The sequence below is a fragment of the Myotis yumanensis genome, unplaced genomic scaffold (genome assembly GCF_028538775.1).
Source record: "Myotis yumanensis isolate MYYU_CA2020_CCGP unplaced genomic scaffold, mMyoYum1.0.hap1 SCAF_5, whole genome shotgun sequence".
NCBI classification, from domain to species: domain Eukaryota; kingdom Metazoa; phylum Chordata; class Mammalia; order Chiroptera; family Vespertilionidae; genus Myotis; species Myotis yumanensis.
In genome coordinates, this window is record NW_027223756.1 from 34,238,734 (window position 1) to 34,247,325 (window position 8,592).

Genomic DNA, 8,592 nt, shown 5'->3' on the forward strand with positions numbered 1-8,592 from the left:
GGTGATTTTGGCACTGGTGCCAGTGCATGACCACGCCAGTCTAGGGAGCTTCGTGGAGGAAGACCATCCCAAGTTGCTGTGTATTTGTATTAAGAGATGCCCTTGCCCTATCTGGTTATTACCTGGCTGCTTCTCGCCATGTGCCTGGGGCCCCTTTGGTGGGAACCAGGATTTAGGACTGGCATTCTGCACCCCTCGCCCTGGTTCAGCCTGAGCTGAATGCTGCCGGCCTGCTTCCTGCCTGGGAGCCTGAGTCTTCACCCGCTGTGACCTGGCCTTGATGGCAGGGAGAAGCAGGGGTCATGAGGTTGGTCCCTTGGGTCCCTTGGTTCTTCTCTACTTTCCTTCATTAGGGCTGTCTATTCCTCTCCCATCCCAGAATTGCCTGTGGTTCCATGAAACTGTCAGTTAAACCTATTTCTTGGCATGATTACTCAAAAGAATCAAGTGTAAAAAAAAAAAAGCCTTCATACAAGTTAGCTATGGGACTGAATTTCCTGGTTTCCCCCTGGCTTTACAAATGTCTTTTCCTCTCTGGCCCCTCAAAGTTGATAACTTCATGGGAGCCCCTTTATAATGATTCAGGTGGAATGGTAACAGATAAAGCATTCTTTAAAAATTAATTAATATGTTTATTGAATTTATTGGGATGACATTGATTAATAAAACGATATAGGTTTCAAGTGTACAATTCTATCATACGTCATCTGAATATTATATTGTGTGTTCATCACCCCAAGTCCAGTCTACTTTCGTCACCATTTATCCCACTTTACCCTCTCTTACCTCCCCTCAGCCCCCTTTCTGGTATTTACCATACTGCTGTCTGTGTCTATGAGTTGTTGGTTTTCTCTTTTTTTTGATATAGCATTCGGCCGTAGCTAACAGCAATATTGGAATCTGAGGAGACGCAGAGACAAATTACCTCTGAATTTTCTTGCAGCCATAAAAGCTTTCACTGTATAGTAATTTTCCATTTCTGCTGCAGGCATATTTGCATATTGCTTAACAATTTATCGCCTGTCATTTGTTAGATATTATCCATCTCCTGTTAATAAGCTAAGACAGGGCATATTAAGACTTTGCAGGTCCCCTGTGCTCACTGTTGGTTTGCCTCTCCAGCCCACGGGGCCCCCCTGCCGTGGGAGCAGGCAGGGCACGGCTGCAGCCTGGCTCTGTGTCCGGGGCTTTGTCTGCTGTCCCTTCTGCTCTTGCCTCCAAGCAGAGAGACGATGGAGTCACAGCGTGTTGTGCTCCTGCTCACGGCCTTCAGAGGAAGCTCTGGTAGCCACCTCTCCCCAGTGGGAGCCGGGTTCCCTGTGCAAGTGGAAAGAGCCCTGCTCTGATTCTACCCGTGGCACTGGCTCCAGATTTTGTCTCACTTCTTTCCCTCACTGGAACTCAGTTTCCCCAGGATTCTAGGACAGGTTTAACTACTTCTTTTCAAAAGATTTTCCATTACAGTTTACATTCAACATTATTCTGTATTAGTTTCAGATGTACAGCATAGTGGTTATACAACAAAGTGGTCTCCCTGATATTCCCAGTACCCACCTGTCCCCACACATGGGAATTATGAAATTATTGACTATATTCCCTACGCTGCACTTTACATCCCTGTGACTGCAAATCCCTTCACCATTTTCACCTGGTCCCCCAACGTCTCCTCCCTCTGGCAGCCACTGGTCTGCTCTCTGTATCTATGAGCCTGTTTCTGTTTTGTTTACTCTTTTATATTGTCCTTTAGATTCCACATATAAGTGAAACCACATGGCATTTCTCTTTCTCTGTCTGACTTATTTCCTAATGATTTATTAGCCTAATACCCTCTGGGTCCATCCATATTATTGCAAAAGGTAAGATTTCAAAAAGGAGACATATATAAAACTTTAGACAATTAAAAAAAGGTAAAATTTCATTCATTTTTGTGGCCAAGTAATATTCCATTTTTTATTTGTACCACAGATTTAAAAAAACACCACATTTTAAAATATAATTTAAATTATTTCACGGAGGAAGGGAGAGGGAAAGAGAGAGATAGAAACATTAATGATGAGATAAAATCATTGATCAGGCTGCCTCCTGAATGCCCCACACAGAGAACTGAGCCCACAACCCAGGCGTATACCCTGACTGGGTATATGACCTCCTTGTTCACAGGTCGACGCTCAGTCACTGAGCCATGCCAGCTAGGCTGTACCACAGCTTTTTTATTCACTCATCTATTGCTGGGCCCTTGAGTTGCTTCTATATTTTAGCTAATGTAAATAATGCCACAATGAACATGGGGGTGCATTGCATATATTAGTTTGAATTAGTGTTTGGGGTTTTTTCAGGTATGGTCCCAGAAGTGGAATTGCTGGGTCATAAGGCAGGGGGAAAATAGACTTGTCTTGTTTCTTTCTTTTTTAAAAATATTAAAGCCGTAGCACCCTGTCTTACAAACTAAGATTTCTGTGGAACCCCAGATGTAGAACAGGCAGCTGGTGAACTGTACTGGGGGGAATGAGTGGAGAATGGGGTCCGGTTTTCCTGCTATTTCCCCTGACCCCTCTTGCTTCCCCACACAGAGAGGCCCTGGGGCACCTCCTGGCTTCTTGGCATCCTGTGGAACAATAGGAGGAAGGTGCTTGGTGGTCCTGCCTTCTGCCCGACACTGCAGCTCTGGGGTTATCAGCACCTGCCGCTGGCCTGGCTCTGTGCTCAGGCTGCGGAGCGATTTCAGTTTCCAGCTTTCTACCTTGAGATGCTAGGACCCAGAGCTCCAAATTGGTAGTAGTAGGTTCAGTTGGCCATTGGTGGACAGATTTTAAGAGGAAAGAAAAATGGTTTGATGCTGAATGTGTGATTAGATTTGTATAATTGAATCAAAATAGAATTAAAGGGTCATATGTTTACACAGCGCTGCCTAAAACCAGATTGTAGTGACGTGTGTTCAGTACTAAAATGGGTTACTTGGGGACACATGGATACCTGCTTCCCAGAATCTCTGCAAGACCCGGAGAGAAGTTTCTGGGTGGGGGGTGGTTTTGAGGGTGCAGTGGGGTACAAATAACAATGGCAGAGTTGACTGAGCACTTCCTGGGTGCCTGGCCATGTGCTGTGTGATTTGCCTAAATTTCCTTGTGGAATCCTCACTACATCTGGAACATGGCTACTATTATTGCTTCCTTTTACAGATAAGGAAACCAAGGCTCGGAGTGGTTAAACTAGTAGGAGATGGAGGCCACCCTTGAACCTGGGCAGCAGTGTCATAGAACCTGTGCTGCTGGCTCAGGCGTGCTGTTGGGAAAAACATGCATGTTCTCCTGTGTGTACTTTGTGACCGACCCTATTTCTGCGATCATTTCTATGTATCAGTTGATCCCTGATGTTGTTTGATCTGAAAATAAAATGTCAAAGTATACCCATTAGAGCAGCAGTGCCAACCGGTGGTCCATGAGGTCTGAAAGGTTGGTGAACGCTGGTTTAAGGAAACCTTTGGAGCAGCAGTCACCAACTGGTGGTCCATGGACCACTGGTGATCCGTGAGGTCTGAAAGGTTGGCGACTGCTGCATTAGAGGATGTGTGCAGGGGAAGTAATGCTCAGGAATGAAGAGTAGCATTACTGTGCAGACCGAGCTGTGGCCCCCAGCAATGCCAGTGTGCTCTTGAACCTGAGGCCGCCTTGAACCTGAGGCCGCTTTCTGTAACTGTGTGTTTCTCTGACCAGGCTCTCACCTGGTTTTTGTATTCAACATTGATTGTCCTCCCTAAGGCAGTCAACCTGGCCAAGCCTTGACAGTTGTCTTTGTGTGTGTGTGTGTGTGTGTGTGTGTGTGTGTGTTTTAAAAAAATGTTTTATTACTACCAGCAGGCACGGCCTGCATGGGGTGGCAGGTACACTGGGCTCAGGGTGTGTGTGGTCTGTGAGAAAAGGATGATTGGGAAACTTGAAGGAAAGGGGCTGGGGCTGGAGGCCAGCTCCAAGGGTTCTTCAGACAAACTTCTGGGAACGCTTAAAGGTATCATGGCAAGCTAATGCCAAGCCGCCGACAAGATTAAGAAATTCTTGGAAATCTAGCTGCCCATCAGAGTTGAGGTCCAATTTCTTCATCATGCGGTCAAGGACGCTGGGGTCCTTCTGGTTCTTTGTGAAAGCAGCCAGTTCCGTGTTCATGAAGGTTAGGAACTCCGTCTTGGAGAGTGTGAAGCTGTTACTGTCCTTTCCAGCGTACCTTTGGAAAACAGCAATCAGAGACTCGATGCACCGCTCCGTTTCTGTAGGGCTGGACATTTTTGCCATGTCGGAGTGGAGCGAGGCGCAGAGGCTGTGAGCAGGGAGCGGCATGGCCTTGACAGTTGTCTTAATCATGATTGAGACACTGACGCTTATTCACACGTGCCTCAGGTAAGGAGAGGACCAGCATTCGCAAGGTTGTGGGCAGCTCTGTCTTTCTGTCATTCTGACATTGTCTGTATCTGGAAGAGAGTCAGAATCCTGTGGAATTTTCAAATGAGGGCTGGGAGTGACTTCTTCCTAACATGCCTCCAGATCCTTTCAAAGAGCAATGCCCACCACCTCATTTGACCCCTACAAAGCCCGGCAACATAGGCCCTATGAAACCCTGTCTGTGGATGAACCAACCGAGGCCCTGAGAGATGAAATGGCTTGACAAAGGGCACACGGTAGCTGGGACAGGGAAGAGTGAGGAGAATGCACTGCCTGGGTTCACCTTCAGGCTCTGCCACTTGGGAGCTATGTGGCCATGGTAAATTGGGGTGTTGTCCTTGGGTCTGCACCCCATCCTGGGATGCAGTTGCACATCCATGGCCTTGGTGGGGTATGTACTTCCCTGGCCACATCAGGGGTACCTGGCTTGGCCAGTGGAATGTTAGTAGACTCATGAGCAGAGCTGTCCATGTGCTTCTTTTGTTTGGCTTGTTCTCTTGTGGAGCGGGGTGGGGGCCGCTGCTCCTTCAGCATGGACCACAGAATGCTGACCCATGGGCAGATAGATGTGAGTGTGACCAAGAGTCTGGAGTCCAGTCTGGTACAGCTGAGCCCAGACTAGATTAGCTAAATAGTAGCCAACCTGCAGACCTGGAAGAATAAATGTTTATTATGTAAGGCACTGAGATTTTTTTGAAATTATTTGTTATGTAGCAGAAACCAACTGGCACAAAGTCCTCAGGCAAGTAACTAACTATGGAGCCTCCTTTTCTTTTCTTTTTTTTCTAAAAAATCATCACCCAAGGAGTGGAAGAGAGAGAGAGAGAGAGAGAGAGACCCATTGGTTGCCTCCCGTATGTGCCCCAGTAGGAGATAGAACCTGCAATCTTTTGGTGTACGGGACAACGTTCTAACCAACTGAGCCACCCGGCAAGGGCTGGAGCCTCCATTTCTTTATGAATAGAATAGAAAGATTAATACCAACCTGTAGGACAGGTGTGATGCTGAGAGGAGAGAGGCACAGTTCCTCGCATAGACTAAGTGCTCCGAGTTTTGGTGTTTTGTTTCGGCAGGTTTTTCCTAGGGTGGCTTTGATGCTAACACTGTTGGTGGCCGAGGGGGAATCCCTGACTTCTGGGTGGAGGCTGTTTCCCACAGCTTTACTCCCTCTGGCCTCCCAGCCCCAAGGGCCCAGCTGAAGGAAGCCAGCGTGGGCGCCTCAGGCTGCACCTGGGATGCTGGTTAGCCTGAGAGACACCCTGGAAAGGCTCACGGGCAAAGGCTGACAAGGCTGGCCAGAGGGCTGGGGGCTGGGAGCCTTGTCACTGTAGGTCCCAGACCTCCAGGCCACCCCAGGCTCTCTTTCCTTTGAGATTCTGTCCTTAAGGCGCTGCCCCTGCCACCATCATCCTGTGAGGGAAAGGTCAGAGCAGTTGATGCCTGGGAACAAATCTCTCTCTCTGAGGAGAAGGCCAAGGCTCTGGGCTGAGTGCTGTGGGTTGTCGTCTCTGAGGGAGACCACCAGGCCTCACACATACTGCCCGACCCTGGGCCTTGTTCCACCATGTGGTGGTTAGTCCCTCCAGCCCAGGAGGAAGCTTTGGCTGTGCCCGTGAGCAGATCCAGAGCTCAGGGTCCTTGAGCAGCTTTTCAGGACAAACCTGGGTCCTTATTCTTCCCATGGTGAAGCCGTCTCCACATGCTAAGTGCTGTCTCTGCGAGTTTGTGCCAGGCATGTGACAGTCACAGCCCCTCCATCATGGGGCACTATTTTTATTACCATTTTGAAGAAGAGGAAATGGAGGCTAAGAAGGGTGTAGTGCATTTCCCGATGCCGTGGAGAGGACCCGAGGGCCGGGCACTGGTGCGTGGAGAGGACCCGAGGGCCGGGCACTGGTGCGTGGAGAGGATCTGAGGGCGGGCACTGGTGCGTGGAGAGGACCCGAGGGCCGGGCACTGGTGCGTGGAGAGGACCCGAGGGCCGGGCACTGGTGCGTGGAGAGGACCTGAGGGCCGGGCACTGGTCCGTGGAGAGGACCCGAGGGACGGGCACTGGTGCGTGGAGAGGATCTGAGGGCGGGCACTGGTGCGTGGAGAGGACCCGAGGGCCGGGCACTGGTGCGTGGAGAGGACCTGAGGGCGGGCACTGGTGCGTGGAGAGGACCTGAGGGCGGGCACTGGTGGGTGGAGAGGATCTGAGGGCCGGGCACTGGTGCGTGGAGAGGACCCGAGGGCCGGGCACTGGTGCGTGGAGAGGACCTGAGGGCCGGGCACTGGTGCGTGGAGAGGACCTGAGGGCGGGCACTGGTGCGTGGAGAGGACCTGAGGGCCGGGCACTGGTGCATGGAGAGGACCTGAGGGCCGGGCACTGGTGCGTGGAGAGGATCTGAGGGCCGGGCACTGGTGCGTGGAGAGGACCTGAGGGCCGGGCACTGGTGCGTGGAGAGGACCTGAGGGCGGGCACTGGTGCGTGGAGAGGACCTGAGGGCCGGGCACTGGTGCATGGAGAGGACCTGAGGGCCGGGCACTGGTGCATGGAGAGGATTGCTGTTTCAGGCCCATTTTGCAGTGAGTTTATAAATTCAGCCTCTTGACCAGAAAGAGATTCTGACAAGTGGGGCTTCAGTTTTCACTCCTCATTAGCTGTTGATGTGCGTTGGGTTTTCTTGGTAAATGTATGTGACCGGGGGAGGGATGGAGACCGTCTTTGCCATGGCTTCTGAACGTGGAGGGTGAACGTGTACTTTGTGGGAGAGAAGTCCTCATGGTCGGGGGCAGGTGGACAGGAATGCAGGGTTCCGGCGGGGTGCCTCCGGGCCAGCAGAGCACATTTGCTCTTACGTAATGCCCGTGCTCCTCACTGGCAAGGACAAAGAAGAGAGCCGCACAAAAGCTGTGCCCACAGTTGCCATGGCAGTCTCCAAGCCCCCCTCACTAATTCCTCCTAATCGGCTGCGTTCGGGGCTGCAGCTGAGGCGGCATGTTTTTGGCTCAGGACCTTGCCCTGGGCATCGGTGCTCCTCTCCCCTAGAGGGTCTTCTGAGGCGAGCATGTCTCAGAAGGAGCTGCCTCTCAGCTTTGCACGCATCTACACACACGTGCACACACACTCATGCACACACACACACCGAATGCAGAGACGGTTGGGAAGGTGCTTGTCCCCAAGGGGGCTGCCCAGCGGTCTCCTGCTCCTCCTCCCTCCGCACAGCCCTTCTCGCCAGGTGAATTAGAGCCATGTGAGGGATCTGTCCGTCCGTTTGCCCTTCCATGTGTACACATATTCACTCAACAGGTATCTTTTGAAGCCGGCCACATGCCCTAAAGTGAGCAACACAGCAATGGTCAGAGTGGACCTTTGGACGAGGGGATGGATGTCACTGATTAAAACTGGGAGTTCATCAGGCGGGAAGAAGAGTGCAGACGGAGGACTGGGGCCTGCAGAGGGAGAGCGAGCTCCAAGCACTTAGAGGAGCCGGTGGGCAAGGAATTCCAGGAGAGGGGTCAGCACGAGCAGGGGCACGGCATTGGAGGCTGGGCCTGCTCGGGGCCCTGCCGAGGCCGGGAGATGGAGCAGACCCCCAGAAGGACAGTCAGAAGACTTCAGCCAGATCCTGAGGGAAAGCTCAGAGCCAGGCACCAGGCCTGTCCTCAGAGGCCCCAGATAGAGTCAGGACAGCCAAAGACCAAAGATGTCCCAACCCACCCCTGCCCCCGAAACCAGGAGTGAGCAAAGAAGTGGGGAGGGGAGGAGGGACAGTGTGGGCCCAAGAGCCTCTGGAGGAAAACAGACCCAAATACTGCTCCCCACCCCCGGCCGTGTGACCAGGGCCACCCACAACTCCTCTGAACCTCTGTGTCCTCAGACTGAGACCGTAAGAGTAGCTCAGCGTTTGTGCGCATGACGGTTAAATGAGATAATATATCCAAAGCTCAGGCACAGGCTGTCACAGCAATTCAGTGGGGATGGGGCTTTGGTGAAGGTATGGCTTTATCTCCAAGGAGAAAAGATGGGAGCAGTGGATCGTGAATAGAGCCGCCCAAACCAGCATCGAATTCTGGGTTTGGTTTTGTAGAACTGACAGACCTTCCCAAAGCTGACCCCGTGGAGGCTGCACAATGTCTTGACTTCCCTGTCCCCCTCGCCCACTCCCCAAATTCT

At 51.7% G+C, this 8,592-nt stretch overlaps 1 pseudogene; it reads right to left on the minus strand.

Moving 5' to 3' along the window:
- Positions 1-3,877: 3,877 nt before the first annotated feature.
- LOC139011675 (protein S100-A11 pseudogene) lies at positions 3,878-4,313 on the minus strand (annotated as a pseudogene).
- Between the last annotated feature and the right edge of the window lie 4,279 nt (positions 4,314-8,592).